This window comes from Globicephala melas, chromosome 7 (genome assembly GCF_963455315.2).
Source record: "Globicephala melas chromosome 7, mGloMel1.2, whole genome shotgun sequence".
In the NCBI taxonomy this organism is placed as follows: Eukaryota; Metazoa; Chordata; class Mammalia; order Artiodactyla; family Delphinidae; genus Globicephala; species Globicephala melas.
The window spans coordinates 29,693,979-29,712,578 of NC_083320.1; the positions used below are offsets into that span (position 1 = coordinate 29,693,979).

General features: G+C 41.7%; 1 protein-coding gene across 2 annotated transcripts in view; it reads left to right on the forward strand.

The window, feature by feature from the left end:
• Positions 1-18,600, forward strand: part of CMKLR2 (chemerin chemokine-like receptor 2) — an 82,366-nt gene that overhangs the window by 60,415 nt on the left and 3,351 nt on the right. For both annotated transcript variants that reach the window (XM_060301961.2, XM_060301962.2), the window contains one exon: positions 8,933-8,995. The gene's annotated coding sequence lies outside the window, so the exon portion shown is untranslated. The remainder of the gene's footprint in view (positions 1-8,932; positions 8,996-18,600) is intronic.

The window sequence follows — 18,600 nt, forward strand, 5'->3', positions numbered from 1 at the left end:
TGGGGAGCACGGAGTCTTATCCACTGGCCCACCAGGGAAGTCCCTGTGCATCCACTTTTAACCACCTGGTTAACACAAGGCTTTATCCCCTTCTGAAACTCTGAGTTGATATATGTTAGATCTTCTTACTCTTTGCTCCTCATTTTTTAGCCTTCCTTTCATACCTTTCATATCATTGTCTCTCTGTGTTACATTTTGGATAACTTCTTCAGATATGTCTTCTAGTTTACATTCTCCCTTCAACTGGGTCTAAGCTACATCTTATGCATCCATTAAATTAAATTTCAAGATTAACTTTGTAATTTCTAGAAGTTCTATTTGATTCTTTTTTGGCCGTGCCATGCGGTATGTGGGATCTTAGTTCGCCAGCCAGGGATTGAACCCGTGCCCCCTCCACTGGGAGGGCAGAGTCTTAACCACTGGACCACCAGGGAAGTCCCTCTGATTCTTCATAAAACTTTCTTTGCCCAAAGTCGATATTCTGCCTAAAATTCTAGTGGTTATTGGTGCTTCTGTCTTTCTATTCAGGTCTTTTAAAGTGTTCTGCTAAATTTCTGTTTTCTTGTGTATAAAATGAAAGAACTAGAGTAGATTATCTCTACTATCTCATCTTACTTTAAGGACTATGATTCTGTGGTTTTTAGCCACCTGACTCCTTCCTCCTTCAAAGAGATTAAAGAATTGAAACTGGTGTGTGAAGGAAGAACTCCCATTCCCCAAGCAATAATGGCAAGTTGAAAAAGAATAAAAGTAATAGAAATGACAACCAGATCTTCGGGGGTGAATATGGGACATAAGAAAATTGTTTCCCTTCACTGTATGTCACATATGAAAGAACTTTTATAGTGGTTTCTCTCCATGCCACCCCATCCCTCTTAGCACAAAATAAAATAAAACAAAATGAAGCTACACTTAGCAGAGGCAGCACTGCATATATGCATTGACTGATAGAAGACCATGGCTAAGCCACAGAATCAGAGCCATACATCCTGACCCATGGCCAGGAGAGCCATCAAACTGCATCAAGTGTAACATTAGAGTAAACAAAACATAGAGTTTCAGGGTTGGCAGAACTTTAGACATTAAGTCCAGTCACATGCGATGCCAGAAAAACCTTCAATTTATGGTTGTCTCATTAAACATCTCTAAGTATGAGAAATGGGCCATTATCTGACAAAGCTTTGTGCTAGGCTGAAAGCTCCATGGCTTCAGTTCATCGCTATTCCCTTCTGTTTCACTGGGGCCTAGAACACATAGGAGATGCTCAGGAAATACGTATTAAATGAAGAAATGCCAATTTTTTTTTTTTTTTTTTTTTTTTTTTTTGCCGTACGCGGGCCTCTCACTGTTGTGGCCTCTCCCATTGCGGAGCACAGGCTCCGGACGCACAGGCCCAGCGGCCATGGCTCACGGGCCCAGCCGCTCCACGGCATGTGGGATCCTCCCGGACTGGGGCACGAACCCGTGTCCCCTGCACCGGCAGGCGGACTCTCAACCACTGCGCCACCAGGGAAGCCCGAAATGCCAATTTTTAAAAACTATACTCTCTAGAAAGTTTTGCTTCATACTGAGCTAAAATTTCTCTTTCCCTCATATTCTTAGCTTTACTCTCTGGCCAGATAAAACAATTCCCTTCTCTGCATGAAAAACGTTATCCTGCTCTTTCTTTTCCAGGATAAATAGCTTCCACCAGTTCATTCAGCACTCCTCCCATGATGTCATTTTAAGCTTTCTCTTCAACCTGTTCCCTCTCTTCTGGACATGCTCCAGTTTATCCTTGTTCTTCATAAATTTAATTCCAAGGAAAGAACACAGCACCCCCGGGTGCATTCTGACCAGCTCAGGCAGAGTTGGACAAATACTCCCCCAATTCTATGAAAACAGCCAAGGGCAAATTCACTCCCCCTCTTTTTATTTTAGGCTGCCACATCCCTTTCTTGACTTACTTGAGCTCACAGTCAAGGAGAAAGCTTGCGCTGAGCAGAAATTTAGCATGCCCAAAGGTCAGAAGAGGTCACCAAAGGGCACCAATCTCAGTACCTGGGTGAACGGTGCCCATCCCATGGAAATGCAGGTGAAAGTGGTTGATTGGGATACCTTCTGGGTACATCACATCGACTCCCTTCTCATGGTTGTTGAAAAGGCACGGAATAAGCCATGAGTTCATATTATCTATCTCTTCAATGCAGGCTTACCAAATCCATTTTAGGGTAATAATTCAGGGCCTGTAACTGCTGCCTCAGCACATTACAGCTGGGAGAACCTGTTTGAGAAGATGATTTGCTTTGCACTGTAACTGGCATAAAGTTCAACGCAGGTGTTGCTTAACAAGCTAGTTCCGAAGTGAAAGACAGGTAAATTCTAAAGAACATTCTGGACACTGCCTTTCAGTCAATTTTCCAGGTCGGTATGGTGGAATTAGACTTTTTGGGTTTTTTTGTTTGTTTGTGTGTTTGTTTGTTTGTTTTGCGGTACATGGGCCTCGCACTGTTGTGGCCTCTCCCGTTGCGGAGCACAGGCTCCAGACGCGCAGGCTCAGCGGCCCTGGCTCACGGGCCCAGCCGCTCCGCGGCATGTGGGATCTTCCCGGACCGGGTCACGAACCCGTGTCCCCTGCATCGGCAGGCGGACGCTCAACCACTGCACCACCAGGGAATCCCGGAATTAGACTTTTTTAGAAGTAACAGAATGACCATTCTGAATATCTCTTTCCGGAACCTTCAAAACTTTATCTTGAATGCAAGCAAAACTAAAGTGTTTTTGACTCAAGATATCTATGGTTACTATTAACATGACTATTCTTAAGTGGCTTTAAAGTTGAGCTTACAATTGCCAAGATTTTTCTTTTAATAACTAGTCACATGAGTTATTAAGCATAGTTTCAGGGAATCAGACTTTAGGCTTGAAGTGGTTTGTCTGACTTTGTCTTATTAGAGAAAATCTGTGATGGACAGAAAAGATAGAGGAAAGTGTTCTAAAAGTAGAATTTTTAAAAAGAAATTTTATTGTATCAAGTGATTTGCTACTCAGTTTCTTCCAAGCTCCTTGTCAGGAAATGAACTGCTTGCATTATGTTTCAGTGATGATACATTGTGTTACTTGTATAGGTGCCAGGACATTTTCTGACTGCTTTCTTAGGCTTGAGTGCTTGGAGAAATACTTGGCTTTTGAATTATCCAAAGTACAGACCGTCCCCGACTTATGATGATTCAACTTATTTTTTGACGTTATGATTGTGCAAAAGCAAAGCACATTCAGTAGAAACTGTACTTGGAATTTTGGATTTTGACCTTTTCCCAGCTAGCAATATGCAGTATATGATATAGCGATACACTCTCTCCTGATGCTGGGGAGCAGCGGCAGACACAGCTCCCTGGCAGCCATGTGATCACGAGGGCAAACAACCAGTCCACTTACAACCATTCAACTGTAGCCCCCTGCAGTGGAAGCGGGGGCTTTTGCTTCCACTGACGTCAATGGGCTCAGGTGTCATGGCAGGGCTGGAACTAGGGTGAGGTAATTAAGGCAAAATTTAACAGGCACCAAAAATCTCAGTAAACAAATTGTATGTAAAAGATCCATGCTGAACAAACTATCAAAATTTTAAGTGAAGTCAGGATCTGGCTCTGTACTTGCATGACCCAACCTCACTTGCCTCACCCTAATCTTGACCCTATGTCATGCAATCTGAATTTGTGGGTGGACCAATGGGGAAAACCAACAAGAAACTATTCTGGAACCGGGACACCAGGGATAATTGTGAAGGAATCCTGGAATGGATAGAGTAAGATGTCCAGATGTTCAGAGATGGGTCACGAGTATCCACAGTAGTGTACTGAGATAAAATAGCTCTCGTTTGTTTTAATAAGAAACATATCTAAGGTAAGAGGAAAATCTCGAGATGTGACGATGGGTCATGCTAACCTCTAGGGGGCACTGCTCCCATGAAGAACCTGGTTCCTGTTGAGGGCTCTGCTAGGTGAGGACAAAATGGAGTCCTCAGAGCCTCACAGTGGGATTTGGTTGGAGGGCTTTGATCAGAAATAGAAACTGGGGGGGCTTCCCTAGTGGCGCAGTGGTTAAGAATCTGCCTGCCAATGCAGGGACACGGGTTCGAGCTCTGGTCTGGGAAGATCCCACATGCCGCGGAGCAACTAAGTCCGTGCACCGCAACTACTGAGCCTGTGCTCTAGAGCCTGCGAGCCACAACTACTGAAGCCCACGTGCCACAACTACTGAAGCCCGCGTGCCTAGAGCCCGTGCTCCGCAGCAAGAGAAGCCACTGCAATGAGAAGCCCGTGCACCACAACGAAGAGTAGCCCCTGCTCGCTGCAACTAGAGAAAGCCCGCGCGCAGCAACGAAGACCCAATGCAGCCACAAATAAAAAAATAAAGAAAGAATAAATTAATTAAAAAAAAAAAGAACTAGAAACTGGATTAAATTTTTCTTCCTCTTTCTGATTTTCTTCTCTCTCACCTATGTCCTGTGCCTGAAGTATTAAGCCAAGATGTGGATATGCACCATTTGAAAGTGCCCTTGCCCATTGTAGGACAAGAAGAAACCACAGTGGGGTCCCGGCAGAAAGAAGAGGCTCTTGGGCAAATGCAGTCCATATATGGCCCAGGTCACCATAAAAGACCACGAGGGGACTTGAGACTTAACCTGCTATGGAGCAGTAAAGAATATGTGTTTGCCTAATGTCCTCAGAATCCAGCTGCCGTGGCTGGATAGGAGTCCAGCCATGGTCTGGTAATTTGGTTCCTGGTCTGGTAATTTGGTTCTTCACTTTTCCACATTTGCAGTAACTTTAACAGCAGAGTTAGAACCAGGCCCAGGAATAGAATAGATTCTGGGTAAATATGGGCCTCTGGCACAGCACTACTGTGTAGCCACAACACAAGCTCAAAGATAAAAACCGTTCTCACAAGCTGGGTCCACTGGGCCTTGGGGGCGGGGGGGCCTGGTGAGGAGTGGTGAGAAAGGGTCTAATTAAAAAACAAAGAGGATTTCTTTATCTTATATCATTCTGAGCTTCCTCCTACGTAGTCTTCCTCATTTGCAGGGGAGAGTGGTTTATTTTTGTTTTGCTTTTTTATTCAGCCACAGGTATAGTTCTAGAAAAGGAAAGTAGAATTATTCTCTGAATTCAGTGTCATTCTCAAAAACTATTTCCTTAAACACTCTTGAGGAAGGATTCTTGTACCTTGGGTGCCCAGAGGGTAAGAACTTGGGCACTTACACATTTCGAATAAGAACCTAACCATGGCAACTTGCCAACTGAATGGTTTTTGCAGTTTCCTCACCTTCAGTTTCCTAAGCAGTAAATAGAGAATAAGGGCTCAAAAGTAATGTCTATTATCATAGACTCTTGTCCTTAATGGATGATGTTAAAGACCCCCTGAGTGCAGATGTCAGTGCCATCTACAGTGTCCCCACCAGCAGCCATTCAAGTGCAATGTATACATATCTCTTTGGTTTGTTGGTTGGTTTTCTCTTTTTTTTTTTGGCCTCGTCTCACAGCATGCGGGATCTTAATTCCCTGATCAGAGATCAAACCCAGGCCCCCTGCAGTGGAAGCATGGAGCCCTAACCACTGGGTATCCAGGGCATTCCAGTTGGTAGGTTTTGAACAGCTGTAAGTTCTTGGTTCCACTAAGCCAAACGTTTTTTTAAATATTTATTTTATTTATTTCTTTTCTTTTTTATTTGGCTGCATTGGGTCTTAGGTGTAGCACTTGGGATCTTCGTTGAGGCATGCCGGATCTTTTGCTTCAGCGCAGGCTCTTTTGCGGCACGCAGGCTTCTCTCTAGTTGTGGCATGAGGGTTTTCGCTCTCTAGTTGTGGTGCGCAGGCTCCAGGGTGCATGGGCTCCGTAGTTGTGGCGCACGGGCTCCAGAGTGCATGGGTTCTGTAGTTTGTGGCACTCAGGCTTTCTCGTTGAGGCGCGCGAGCTCAGTAGTTGTGGCGCGTGGGCTTAGTTGCCCCGCGGCACGTGGGATCTTAGTTCCCTGACCAGGGATCGAACCTGTGTCCCCTGCGTTGGAAGGCGGATTCTTTACCACTGGACCACCAGGGAAATCCCATCCACTAAGTCAAACTTTTCCTAGCTATTATGCCAACTAATTTTTTGCCCTAGCTCCAACTTTGGAATCAACATAAATATCTTACTATTTATGACCTTAAGACAGCATAAATGTCTTACTTTTTCCTCATCTTCAAGTATCTGAAAACAGCTCTCAGACTCCTTTATTTTCTAATTAATTAGTTTATTTATTTATTTTTATTTTATATTGGAACATAGTTGATTAACAGTGTTGTGTTTCAGGTGTACAGTAAAGTGATTCAATTATACATATACATGTATCTATTCTTTTTCAAATTCTTTTCCCATTTAGGTTATTGCAGAATATTGAGCAGTATTCCCTGTGCTATACAGTAGGTCCTTGCTGGTTGTCCATTTTAAATATAGCAGTGTGTACATGTCAATCCCAAACTCCCAATCTATCCCTCCTCCCCTACCCTTCCCCCTCCATAACCATAATTTCATCCTCTAAGTCTGTGAGTCTGTTTCTGTTTTGTAAATAAGTTCATTTTATCATTTTTTTAAAGATTCAGCATATAAGTGATATCATATGATATTTGTCTTTCTCTGTCTGATGTACTTCACTTAGTACGATAATCTCCAGGTCCATCCATGTTGCTGCAAATGGCATTATCTCATTCTTTTTAATGGCTGAGTAGTATTCCATTGCATATATGTACCACATCTTTTTTTTAATCCATTCATGTGTCAATGGACATTTAAGTTGCTTCCATATCTTGGCTACTATAAACAGCGCTGCAATCTCAGACTCCTTTAGTCTTCCTTTCTCACTGATTCCTTCAACCATTCCAACAGATATAATTCAGTCTCTGGAGTCCTTTCTTCTGCACTGCTTTTTCCAGTGGTCTCCTCAACATCTGTTTTTGCAGACCTCTACAAACTACACCTAATAGAGACTGACCATGATAAAGTAGAATGCTGAGCCTGCTAGCTTTACTTTCACTACTGTCAAATAATTAAAAGTGTTCATGAAGGATGTCTCTAAACCATCGCAATAATGATTGTGGAACTCAACTGTTTGTTTACTGTCAATGGGCAAATCTTTCAAATGGTGCTTTATTTTATCTTCCACTACTACATTTGATCCTATACTCCCTCCTATATCTCCTTCTAAGTGAAAAAAAGGCAGAAATATTTTCAGGCGTAATCTTGTATGAATGGGAGGAAGTTCTAGAATTGTTGTCCCTCCCACCTCCCCCCACTTTTCTGCTTCTGTCTTGAAAAACATTACCGTTGCTACCAAAACAAGTTTCCCTTCCACCTGCTTTACCAAGTTCACTAACTACCTCTCTGGATGATGAATAGTTTTGTGAAGTGTCTGCAACTTCAATACATTTTGCAAATTACTTGAGTGTTGTTCCTTCTTTTTTTTTAGAAAGGAAATATCTTGATACAAATTGAATAAGCATATAATAGCTGCTAATTCAGTTTCTATCCTCAACTGGGAATTCTTCCTAGATTTCTGTCAACTTTATTGACAATACATGATTAAGGCCAAAACATTTTTAGTGCCAAGTAATGATGAAACAGAAAACAGAGGTATATTACGGTAGCAGCACAAACTTCCACTCGGTGTCCCTGAGTTTTCTGAAGCATATCTTTGCAGAGATTTCAGGTCATGGTTAACGATTTTAGACGCAGACCAACATAGTCATGTACAACCTTTTTTTACTGTCTAAACCATGGTATCAATTTTTGAGCAGTTTAATAATCTGGTAGGTATTCTGTTGTGGCTGCTGCTTCCAAGATCAGTTCTTCAGTAGACATAACATTGCCCAGAAGACCCTAAAAAGGATTAAAGCTCTAATTTTGACTGCTTATGTGGATGAAAATATCCACGACATAAATTGAACAATTCAGATCTCCAGTAGCTATCTAGTCATATGCCCTACAAAAATAGAGTTACAGAAGTCCTATGGTATCAAGGTTTCCAAATTAAGTGCCTACTTCTTCTTGCCAAAAAAATTATTTGCATACATAGAAATCACTTTTTAAGGAAATTTAGGGATTTCTGCCCTGACCAAGGCTTTGAAACATTACATTGCTAATGGTGGTGATTCTTTCCCAGACTCTAGATAAAATTTGGAGAAAAGTGAGGTAAAGACCTAGACCTTTAACAAAAGATGAAAATAGCTTTTTTAAAAAGGAAGAGAAATATAATGCTTTACAGTGTCTATTTTCTCACCACTCTTGGTCAGATTTGGGGATAATAGTGGCCTTTGGGGCCTCGACATAGGGGTGCCCCAACTGCCTTCAGAAGGCAGGCATCTAACAAGGTGTGATCTCAATACAGATCAATATTTTTCAAAATATAAAACACGCAAAACAAGTTTTAAAATCTGTACTTAAATCTTCTCATTTTTCTCCTGAAGTGATACAAAGAAATCCCGTTACCTTTCTACTTTCCCTCTACCCCCCTCCATTGTGTACTGCTTTTAGTCTTCAACTGGTAGTAATCAATAGCTATAATTATTGAGCATGCTCTCTGTGCCGGGCACTGACCTAGTCACTTTCTGAGGATTTCCTTTTGTGATCATCATTAGCAACCCTATGAGTTAGAACTATTACTACTCTCATTTTACAAATGAGGAAACTGAGGCTTCAGGGTAGTAGGTGATTTGTCTAAGATTCCACAGCCAGGAAGAAATAGACTGGGATTTGAAAGCAGGCATTCTGATTCCAGAGGCGATAGACCACGTTATGGCCTGATATTTAAATTTTACCCATGTGTTCATTATCTTAAAGTCTTGCAAAGAAATTAAGCCTGAAAGTTTCTCCCTGACCCAAGGTTAATCATTCACTCTGTTTTCCTCCCCACAATCAACAGAGCCATACAGATTGTACAAATCAGGACACAAACTTCTGGGTGGAGCATTAAATCAACTGTTATGTAAGTAGGCGTTGACCTTTCAAATATGTGCTGCGTTCTCTTAAACTGTCCTAGTGAAGCCTGGGGGTAGGATATGCAAATCAGCCTGCAAGTGCCTTTTATGAAAAGACCTTGATCTCAACAGAGTGAAAATAGGTATCATTTCATGTGCACTTGATTAAATTGTATTTTTTTCATAAAGAAAAAATTTTCTCTTCCCCCACCCCATTGCCTTTAAAATGGAATAAAATATTTGTATGCCTGAAATTAGCTATAGTTTTTCTATCCAGGGTTGATTTTCAATGACAACTCAATAAAAAAAGTTATGGTGAAGGTTATCCTAGCTTAGCTAAGCTTCCTGAAAGCTTCTATTAATTTCCTAAATGAATGTCTTTCAAATAAGTCTCCCTCATCTCCATTCTAACTCTCACTGCCTAAGGCCCTTCCATCTTTGACTTCAATTGCGGCAATATCTCCCAAACTGCTACCAGATGATCTTTACAAAAACAAAAATTCAGCAATGCCACTCCCTGCTACAAACATTTTTATTTGCTCCCAGCTGACAATGCAATAAAATCCAAATGCCTAAGTATGACCTTCAAAGGCCTTCATTACCAAAACACTCCCTTTTTTTGTTGTGTCTTTTCCAGCCAAACCAAAACACTTACATTTATCCTAATAAGCCAAAGAATATTGTCATTTGTCTTAAAGTATGGCATTAAGCAATAAATGACATGGGAGCTACAGATAGGCAAGACGCTTCTCTTATTCAAGGTGAGGCTGTGCCAGGCCTTGGGGTGGAAAGGTGCAATCCAACAGTTACCTTTCTACCCCCTCCCAACCCCAGGAACCATCAATATCACACTCAACCTTCAATTTCCATTTAAAACTCCCTTGTTTCTCTTGGGTGAATAAACAGGGAATCTTTATAAAATACTACTGTGCCCCAACACCTTCCAAGCAGAGATCGTTTTTCCAAAGGGTAGCAAAATATTCTGCTGGTGCCAAACATCTTGAGCACAAACTGGGGTGTGGTATACAGTTTATATTTGATAGTTAGTGGAAAATATTGAGCAATGACCTCAAATAACTCCCCCCACCCTCACACACACACACGCACACACACACACACACACACACACACACACATGCTTTTCAACAAAATCTCTCTTCCCTAAGTAGATGGCTCTTGAAAAGTAAAGTTTGCTGACGATGTATGTTTGCCGGTTAATGGATCTGTGGTTTTCACCAAAGAGTTTCTCTCTCATGTCCATTGATTCTTTCTACTCATTCCTGTCATTCAATCAGAAGCAGAGTACAGGTTCCCTCAAGCGCCCCTGTTCTTTTCACGGGAGATGCATTTTACAGGAGATACATTCTTTTCTTTTTTTTTTTTTTTTTTTTTTTTTTTTGCGGTAGGCGGGCCTCTCACTGTTGTGGCCTCTCCCGTTGCGGAGCACAGGCTCCGGACGCGCAGGCTCAGCGGCCACGGCTCACGGGCCCAGCTGCTCCGCGGCATGTGGGATCTTCCCGGACCGGGGCACGAACCTGCGTCCCCTGCATCGGCAGGCGGACTCTCAACCACTGCGCCACCAGGGAAGCCCAGAAGATACATTCTTGAGTTCTTTTTTATCAGGGTGTATGGGGAACTCTACAAAGGCAATCCACGTAGACAACTGTCAGCAACACCAAATCCTTCTCTCTGATCAAAGCAGATAAGAGCCTAAATTTTCTTAAGGTTCTGTTAGGTATACATTTCTGCAATGGTCGATGAAAACCCATCTAACTCAACGATATGGAACTAAATTGAACCCCTCTGCATTCACCAAATGTGCTGCCAGAAAGAATCTGTGTTTTGTCAAGGTGGATAAACAAAATGTTTCCCTCTACAGCCAAGCCTCATTTAAAACCACACTTAAAAGTTTAATTATACACATTTCTACCAGACGTCCTTTCCCCCAATCATCTGGATTTTATAGACTATTTATCACTATTCTTTCTGCCAGAACTCTTTGTAGTGAAATCTATTTACTCAGAAAAGAGTTTCAGCTTTACCATCTATTAAATCTGCATAGATAAGAAACCACTTTGTTTAATTCAATAAACAGTTCTGTGCTCCAGAACTAGATATTTGTCACTTGAGTATCGAAGTAATTGTAACCCAGGAATGTGATAACTTGGTTCCTCACAGCAGCTGAATCCCTGTAGTAAATATGCCTCTTCACATTCTTTGGAAACCAAACCACAAACTTGAGAGATGCTTCTCTGAACTTTGCTCCACACCAAGCATTTTTCACACATTTCTAATGGACTTGGGTGGACCTGTTTATATTCATGTCCACAATGCAGCTTGGCACTCACTTCAGTGGCTACTCAAAAGATTTAAGATCATATAGATCTTTATTAGTCTTTATTTCAGTCAGAATTATTTATTTGCCTTTCAGCAACACATATGGTTTAAGACAAATACAGTAGCTATTTCCTCCTTTCAGTCAAGTCTAAAGCCTCATCCTGGCATTGTTATTGTGCTCTTCTAAACTGAGAAAAATATATGACATCTCAATGGAAAGTCACTGCCAGCCAAGACGGTTTGACTCTTCCTATTTAATAAATGACAGTTTCCTTTAAACCTGGATTTAAAGACCTAAGTCTGCCTGCTACCCATCTTCATTTCTGGTTACTGCCTAGCAAGGCTTTTTTCTATTGCCCAGATATCCCTCTAGTTTCACCTCTGCATCTCTGGGAAATTGGGATTGACATATATACACTAATATGTACAAAATGGATAACTAATAAGAACCTGCTGTATAAAAAAACAAATAAGGGGCTTCCCTGGTGGCGCAGTGGTTGAGAGTCTGCCTGCCGATGCAGGGGACACGGGTTCGTGCCCCAGTCTGGGAAGATCCCACATGCCACAGAGCGGCTGGGCCCGTGAGCCATGGCCCCTGAGCCTGTGTGGCCGGAGCCTGTGCTCCGCAACGGGAGAGGCCACAACAGTGAGAGGCCTGCGTACCGCAAAAAAAAATAATAATAAATAAAAATATAAAATATGAAAAAAAAGTAGTGTGTGTGTATATATATATATATATATACACACACACATATATGCATATGTATGTACCTGTGTATGTATATATATAGCCACATGGTGAAACTGAGCGCAAATTCCCCCATATTTTCTTTCTGCACCTCTTTTTGCTCTTTCTCTCTTATCTCATTAAGAATAAACAGATCAGTATAACACATCATGATGGATGATACAGCAGAACATCAGTTTTTAAAAGTTTAAAAATACATGTTCTTAAAAAAAAAAAAAATACATGTTCTTAAATGTAGGTCCTTAAATTTAAATTGGCAGAAATGCCCAAGGCAGTAAACTTTCTTTGCAGACCACATTTTTACTTTGAGATTGCAGATATTATCTGGAGATTGCATTATCACACACTTCATTTGCACCCTCATACGTGTATAGTTTTATTTTTTTCAATAATTTTATTTCTTTTTTTCTTTAAATTTATTTATTTTTGGCTGTGTTGGGTCTTCGTTGCTGCGCGCGGGCTTTCTCTAGTTGGGACAAGTGGGGGCTACTCTTCTTGGCAGTGCGCAGGCCTCTCATTGCAGTGGCTTCTCTTGTTGCGGAGCACAGGCTCTAGGCATGCGGGCTTCAGTAGTTGTGGCTTGTGGGCTCTAGAGCACAGGCTCAGTAGTTGTAGCACATGGGCTTAGTTGCTCTGCAGCATGTGGGATCTTCCCGGATCAGGGCTTGAACCCTCATCCCCTGCATTGGCAGGTGGATTCTTAACCACTGCGCCACCAGGGAAGCCCAGTAATTTTATTTCTTACTATATACAAGGCATAGTGTTAGCAAAGACTTCAAATTCAAGTACTGACAGCATCCTGGAAAGTGTCATAAATGAGTGATTTGGAAGTGGTGGTGACCATGGCAAGTCAGAGTACATACCTTGTCTGGAGAGGAATGCAAATGCTGCTACAGAAAATACAGGCCCATTATTACCAGATGATACAAATTATCAAAAGAAGCTAAAAATTGCAATATTTTTGTGAAGTCTATTAATGTTTTGTTTTTGTTTGTTTTGTTTTTGTGGTACGCGGGTCTCTCACTGTTGTGGCCTCTCCCGTTGCAGAGCACAGGCTCCGGACGCGCAGGTTCAGCGGCCATGGCCCACGGGCCTAGCAGCTCTGCGGCATGTGGGATCTTCCCAGACCGGGGCACGAACCCATGTCCCCTGCATCGGCAGGCGGACTCTCAACCACTGCTCCACCAGGGAAGCCCTCTATTAATGTTTAATATTAGCATCTACACCAAACATCTTTAACACTTTTTCAACCACAGACACACAGACCAACACAGACTAACAGTTTGCAACCGCTATAAAACACAGTTGGTTGGTAGCGGGATAGAGCAGACCAGGCCAAGCCAGGACTCCCAAGATGAAGGTGCCCACGGGAAAAGAGCAGATTCAGCAGCAAGAGATAGAAGAAAGGAGTTCAGACTGAGCTCAATGTGTGTAGATCAGGGTTTCTTAACTTTGGCATCCTTGACTTTTGGGGCAAGATAATTCTTTGTTGTGGGGAGCTGTCTATTACAGAGTGCTTAGCAGCATCCCTGGCCTCTACTTACTAGGTACCCCCTCATCCTCCATCCCCTGTTGTGACAATCAACAATGTCTCTAGACATTGTCAAATATCCCCTGGGAGGCAAAATTGTCCCTGGTTGAGTACCTCTGGTACAGATGTTGGTGGTAATAAGGGATGAGAATTAGTGTCAGAGCAATGCCTCCTGGGGTGGTAAGTCAGTAGTCTAACCAATGTAGGAGAGAAGCATGGATCCTCCCAGAGAGCAAAGGAGCAGGGTCACGGAAATGTGGTAACAGAGGTCAGTGTTCTCCAGGGGACCTAAGGTATGGCAATCCAAAACTGGAAGCTGGGAGCAAGGACGAGGGACAAGGCAATAACCCAGTTACCCAAATCAGAGAATGAAGTAGAAAGAGAACCATGGATCAGCATGACTACTAAGTTACACTTTGAACAAGGAACATATTTGAGTTCAAGTCTGGGGCACAGCAGAGCTTACAGGTAGGAGTTGAAAGGCCCAAGTTGTGGGACTTAGAGCAATGATGAGGCGGGGACATAGGGATCTAATGAGAGGTGGCAGAAGACAGGGTGAGGGTCATTTAGCAGGGAGTTTACTCACCATTCCTCTTGAGAACCAGCTTTGTTACCACTCCAAGGAATAGCTCTGGTTCTAGGTTATGATCCATTTCTTTGCCTTTCTTATCATCGTCCTCTGTAGTAACTCTAACAGAAACCCAGTAAGGTTAGGAACTTGTACATAGCACCTTTTTTCCTGGAGAAAAAAAGAGTTGTCTCAACTCTTATAGTCAATCTCTTATATCAAATTGGAGAAGGTTAAAATGAGGATCTATGGAGAGGCCCCGAGTAGCATAAAATCTTATGGTTGCCTTGCTGGGACAAAGAGGCAAGTCATTCTCAGAGGCCAACTCAGAGTTTCTATTTCCATTTTATTTATTTATTTATTTGTTTGTTTTTTGAGATTATGGAAGTCAATTTTTATTTTCTCCTTTTATACTTTATACTTTTCTAACTTTTCTACAATGAACATTTACTATGTTTATACACAGAAGATAAAAACTATATATGTGTGTGTTGTTTATTCAATTCTTTAATTATAAGACAAGACAGAGATCACTTCTTCCAGAAAGTCTCTGAATTTCTTTCTTTCTTTTCTTTTTTTATTGTGGGAAAATATATGTAACATAAAATTTACCATTTTAACCATTTTAACCATTCTGTAGCATTAAATACGTTCACATCGTTGTACAACCATCACCATTATCATCTCCAGAACTTTTTCACTTTCTCCAACTGAAACTCTGTACCCATTAAACAATAAATCCCCATTTCCAGTCTTCCCCTAGTCCCTAGCAACAACCATTCTACTTTTTGTGTCTATGAACCTGAATAGTTATGCATACAAGAGCAATCATACGTTTGTCCTTTTGTTCCTGTCTTATTTAATGTATAGCCTCCTCCTATGCTTTTGAAAAGCTCAGAGTCTTCAAAGAGTTTGCCTTCCCCAGAGGTCACAAATTTATAGCTGGGCTGAATACAGTCCACAACTTTTTCGTTTTAAAACAGTAGTTTAGGAGTTGGAAACTTTTCACATTAAAAATATAGATATTCAGCCATTTGTCAAAAACTCTGGCAACACTAAGCCCTCATTTCCCACGTGGAAGCAGTTGGCTGGAACTGAGTAGCTGCTCTCCACTGAAAGCAAGTCCACTGCTCTTTGGTTTACCCAAATCCCATTGTCTCCCCAACTTGGACTGTTGCATCCATTAAAGTTCCCTGCCCTTGGGACATTTAAATTATGAAATAAAGGGCAGAGGTTGTTTAACTCTGCCCAAATAACATAGGTCTATTACAACTCTAGATCTGCCCCTCATTTTCTTACAAAGCAGGAGTCTTACCAGCCCACCGTAATCAATTGAATCAATTGCAAAAACTCTCTCACATTCTCTTTTGATGGCTAAAAAGGATGTTCATTAAATGGCTCCCTGACCATTGCTGGGGTAAAAGAGATCCTCCTTACAAAGTGAGCTTTTTCCTCTTTCTGCTCTCCCTAAGGGAAGCTCCCCTCTCTTTCTTCCGGAAGCCATGACGATTGTTAGGAATAGTTCCCACCTCAAGGGTTTCTTATAACATCTTTCATAGGAGGTGAGCACTGACAAGTCTCCACCACAGTGCTTAATGTCAAGGCCTAGAGAAGCTATATTAGTTAGGATACAGGTTCAGCTGCTTTAAAAGAATAGTGGGGGAAATATTTTCTCACTTAGTAATCCAGAAGGAGGTGGATCAGAGAAGTAGGGCAGCTCTGCTCCATGAGGTCATCCAGGGACCCAGGCTTCTACCTTGTGAACAATCATGTTTTCCTTATCCACCTGGTACATGATGGCTCATCACTGCATCCTCATTTAGCCAATGAGAAGAAGAGAAAGAGGGTAGGGGAAGGCCCGAGACTCTGGCGTAGAACGAAGAGGTCAAAACATCTTGTTGCATGTACAAGCCAAGAACTGCCAAAGTTTGCCAACAAACCACTGGAATCTAGACAAGAAGCATGGAACAAATTCTCACTGATAGCCCTCAGAAGGAAACAACCCTGCCTACACCTTGATTTCAGTTTTCTCCAGACTCTGAAACAATAACTTTGTTATTTTAAGCTATCCAGTTTAGAGTACTTTGTTACGGTAGCCCTGGGAAACTAATACAGTTAGTTAGTCTCTAGATATTTGGGTAGGTCTAAGTAAGGTTTGGAAATTCTATCTGGAGGTGCCTATAAACTATAAAGCAATATACAAACAAGGTACAATAATTAAGCAAGAATATGCCCTCAAGGGTTAACTGTCTCTAGCCAAGGACTTGGTAGGATAGTTGCTGAATTCTGTCTTACTTCTCACTTTTCTTCATCCCACCCCTCCCTCTCACCATCACCAGCACACAAAAACATCTACTCAAGTCCGAGGGGAATTCCTAGCTTATATTTGTTGTGAAGGATTCAGCTGGGCAGTATTCAGCTCCTCTTTTTATTTTTTTAATTTTTTTTGTAAAAAGCTGCATTTATTGCAATTTTTTTTCTTTTTTTTTTGAATTTTATTTTATTTTTTTTATACAGCACGTTCTTATTAGTTATCCATTTTATACACATCAGTGTATACATGTCAATCCCAATCTCCCAATTCATCCCACCCCCACCCCCACCACCCGCTGCTTTCCCCCTTGGTGTCCATATGTTTGTTCTCTACTTCTTTGTCTCTATTTCTGCCCTGCAAACCAGTTCATCTGTACCATTTTTCTAGATTCCACATATATGTATTAATACACGATATTTGTTTTTCTCTTTCTAACTTACTTCATTCTGTATGACAGTCTCTAAGTCCATCCATGTCTCTACAAATGACCCAGCTTTGTTCTTTTTTATGGCTGAGTAATATTCCATTGTATACATGTACCACATCTTCTTTATCCATTCTTCTGTCGATGGGCATTTAGGTTGCTTCCATGACCTGGCTATTGTAAATAGTGCTGCAATGAACATTGGGGTGCATGTGTCTTTCTGAACTGTGGTTTCCTCTGGGTATATGCCCAGTAGTGGGATTGCTGGGTCATATGGTAGTTCTATTTTTAGTTTTTTAAGGAACCTCCTTACTGTTCTTCATAGTGGCTGCATCAATTTACATTCCCACCAACAGTGCAGGAGGGTTCCCTTTTCTCCACACAGTATTCAGCTCCTCTTGAAGATCTTTCTCCAAGCCTGAACTGTTCATTGCATCTAACCTACTCATCTGCTTTCTGGAAGATTAGGAATTTCTCTGGAACAAGGGTTTCTGTTTGAAGGGATTCTGTTCAGAAAAATCACTCATCCTCAAGGTACCTCCCCCTGCCCCAAGAGAAACGGGATGAGGGGTGGTTGGAATCCTTCAGCAGGCCCTGCGACCATTCCGGCTCAGCACAGTCAGCAATGACTTTGTAAGCTCCTGACTTGCAGAGGATAGTGGTTTTGTGTAATTAGAAGTCCTCCACTGGCTTTTCTATATTTGGGGAATCAAGTTCCATCTACTCACCGCTTAGGGTTTTGTAAGGTGATTTAGGGCCATTTGACCTCAGAATTGCTCATAGTCTAAAAGAATAGGTCATAGGCACCAGGAAGGTAAGGGTGTCTTAGTATACAGGCAGAAAACCAAGATAGGGAGATGGAGATTAGGCTGGAAAGGATTTGACATGGAGGGGGTTCAGCTACCAGAAGGAGTGAAGAGGTCAGAGTAAGGTCCCAGACCTGAAAGAAAAGGGTAGCGGGAAAGAAGCCAGTCTTGGACACATGAAGGAAAGGACTCAGTGACAAGGAACAAGTCTAGATCTTGAGGATAGAACTGTGGGTCAAGGCCAGAGAGATTCTGGCAATGAGAGTGACTTAGGGGTGAACTCACAAACGCTCACCTGAGGCTTTAAAATTACATTTGGTTCTGAACAGGCTTTCTAGCAGAGCCAGTTATTTACTGAGCACATGTTGAGCACCTGTGAGATGTTAAGACCTGTACTAGGCACTGTGGGTTACAGAGATGACAGTCATTCTCAAGGAGTTCACAGTTTGGCAGGGCAGGAATCAAAGAGAAATCAGTGACAGTATAGTGTATTAAGTACAATAAGAGAAGTATGGCAGAAGAGGGGAATGTCGTAGTGGTTAAGAGCCCAGGATCTGGCTTCAACAGATTTGAATTTAATCTTGACTCTCCAATTATAGGTTGCGTGAAACTGGGAAAGTCACTAAGCTTCTTGAAGCTTCAGTATTTTTTCTTGGAGATGGAAATAACAATAGTACTTGTCCACTTTATATGATTCTTTCAAGGGTCAAATTAGATCATACATGCCTGGCATCTAGTAAATGCCCAATAGCATTGACTATTGTGTGTAATAATAGTTGTTATTATGTATTATAATTATATGGGGGAAGGTAATGTCAGAAAATGTTTCCAAGAAAAGGTGGCATTTGAGCTGAATGTTGAAAGATAAAGAGAAGTTAGCTGGGT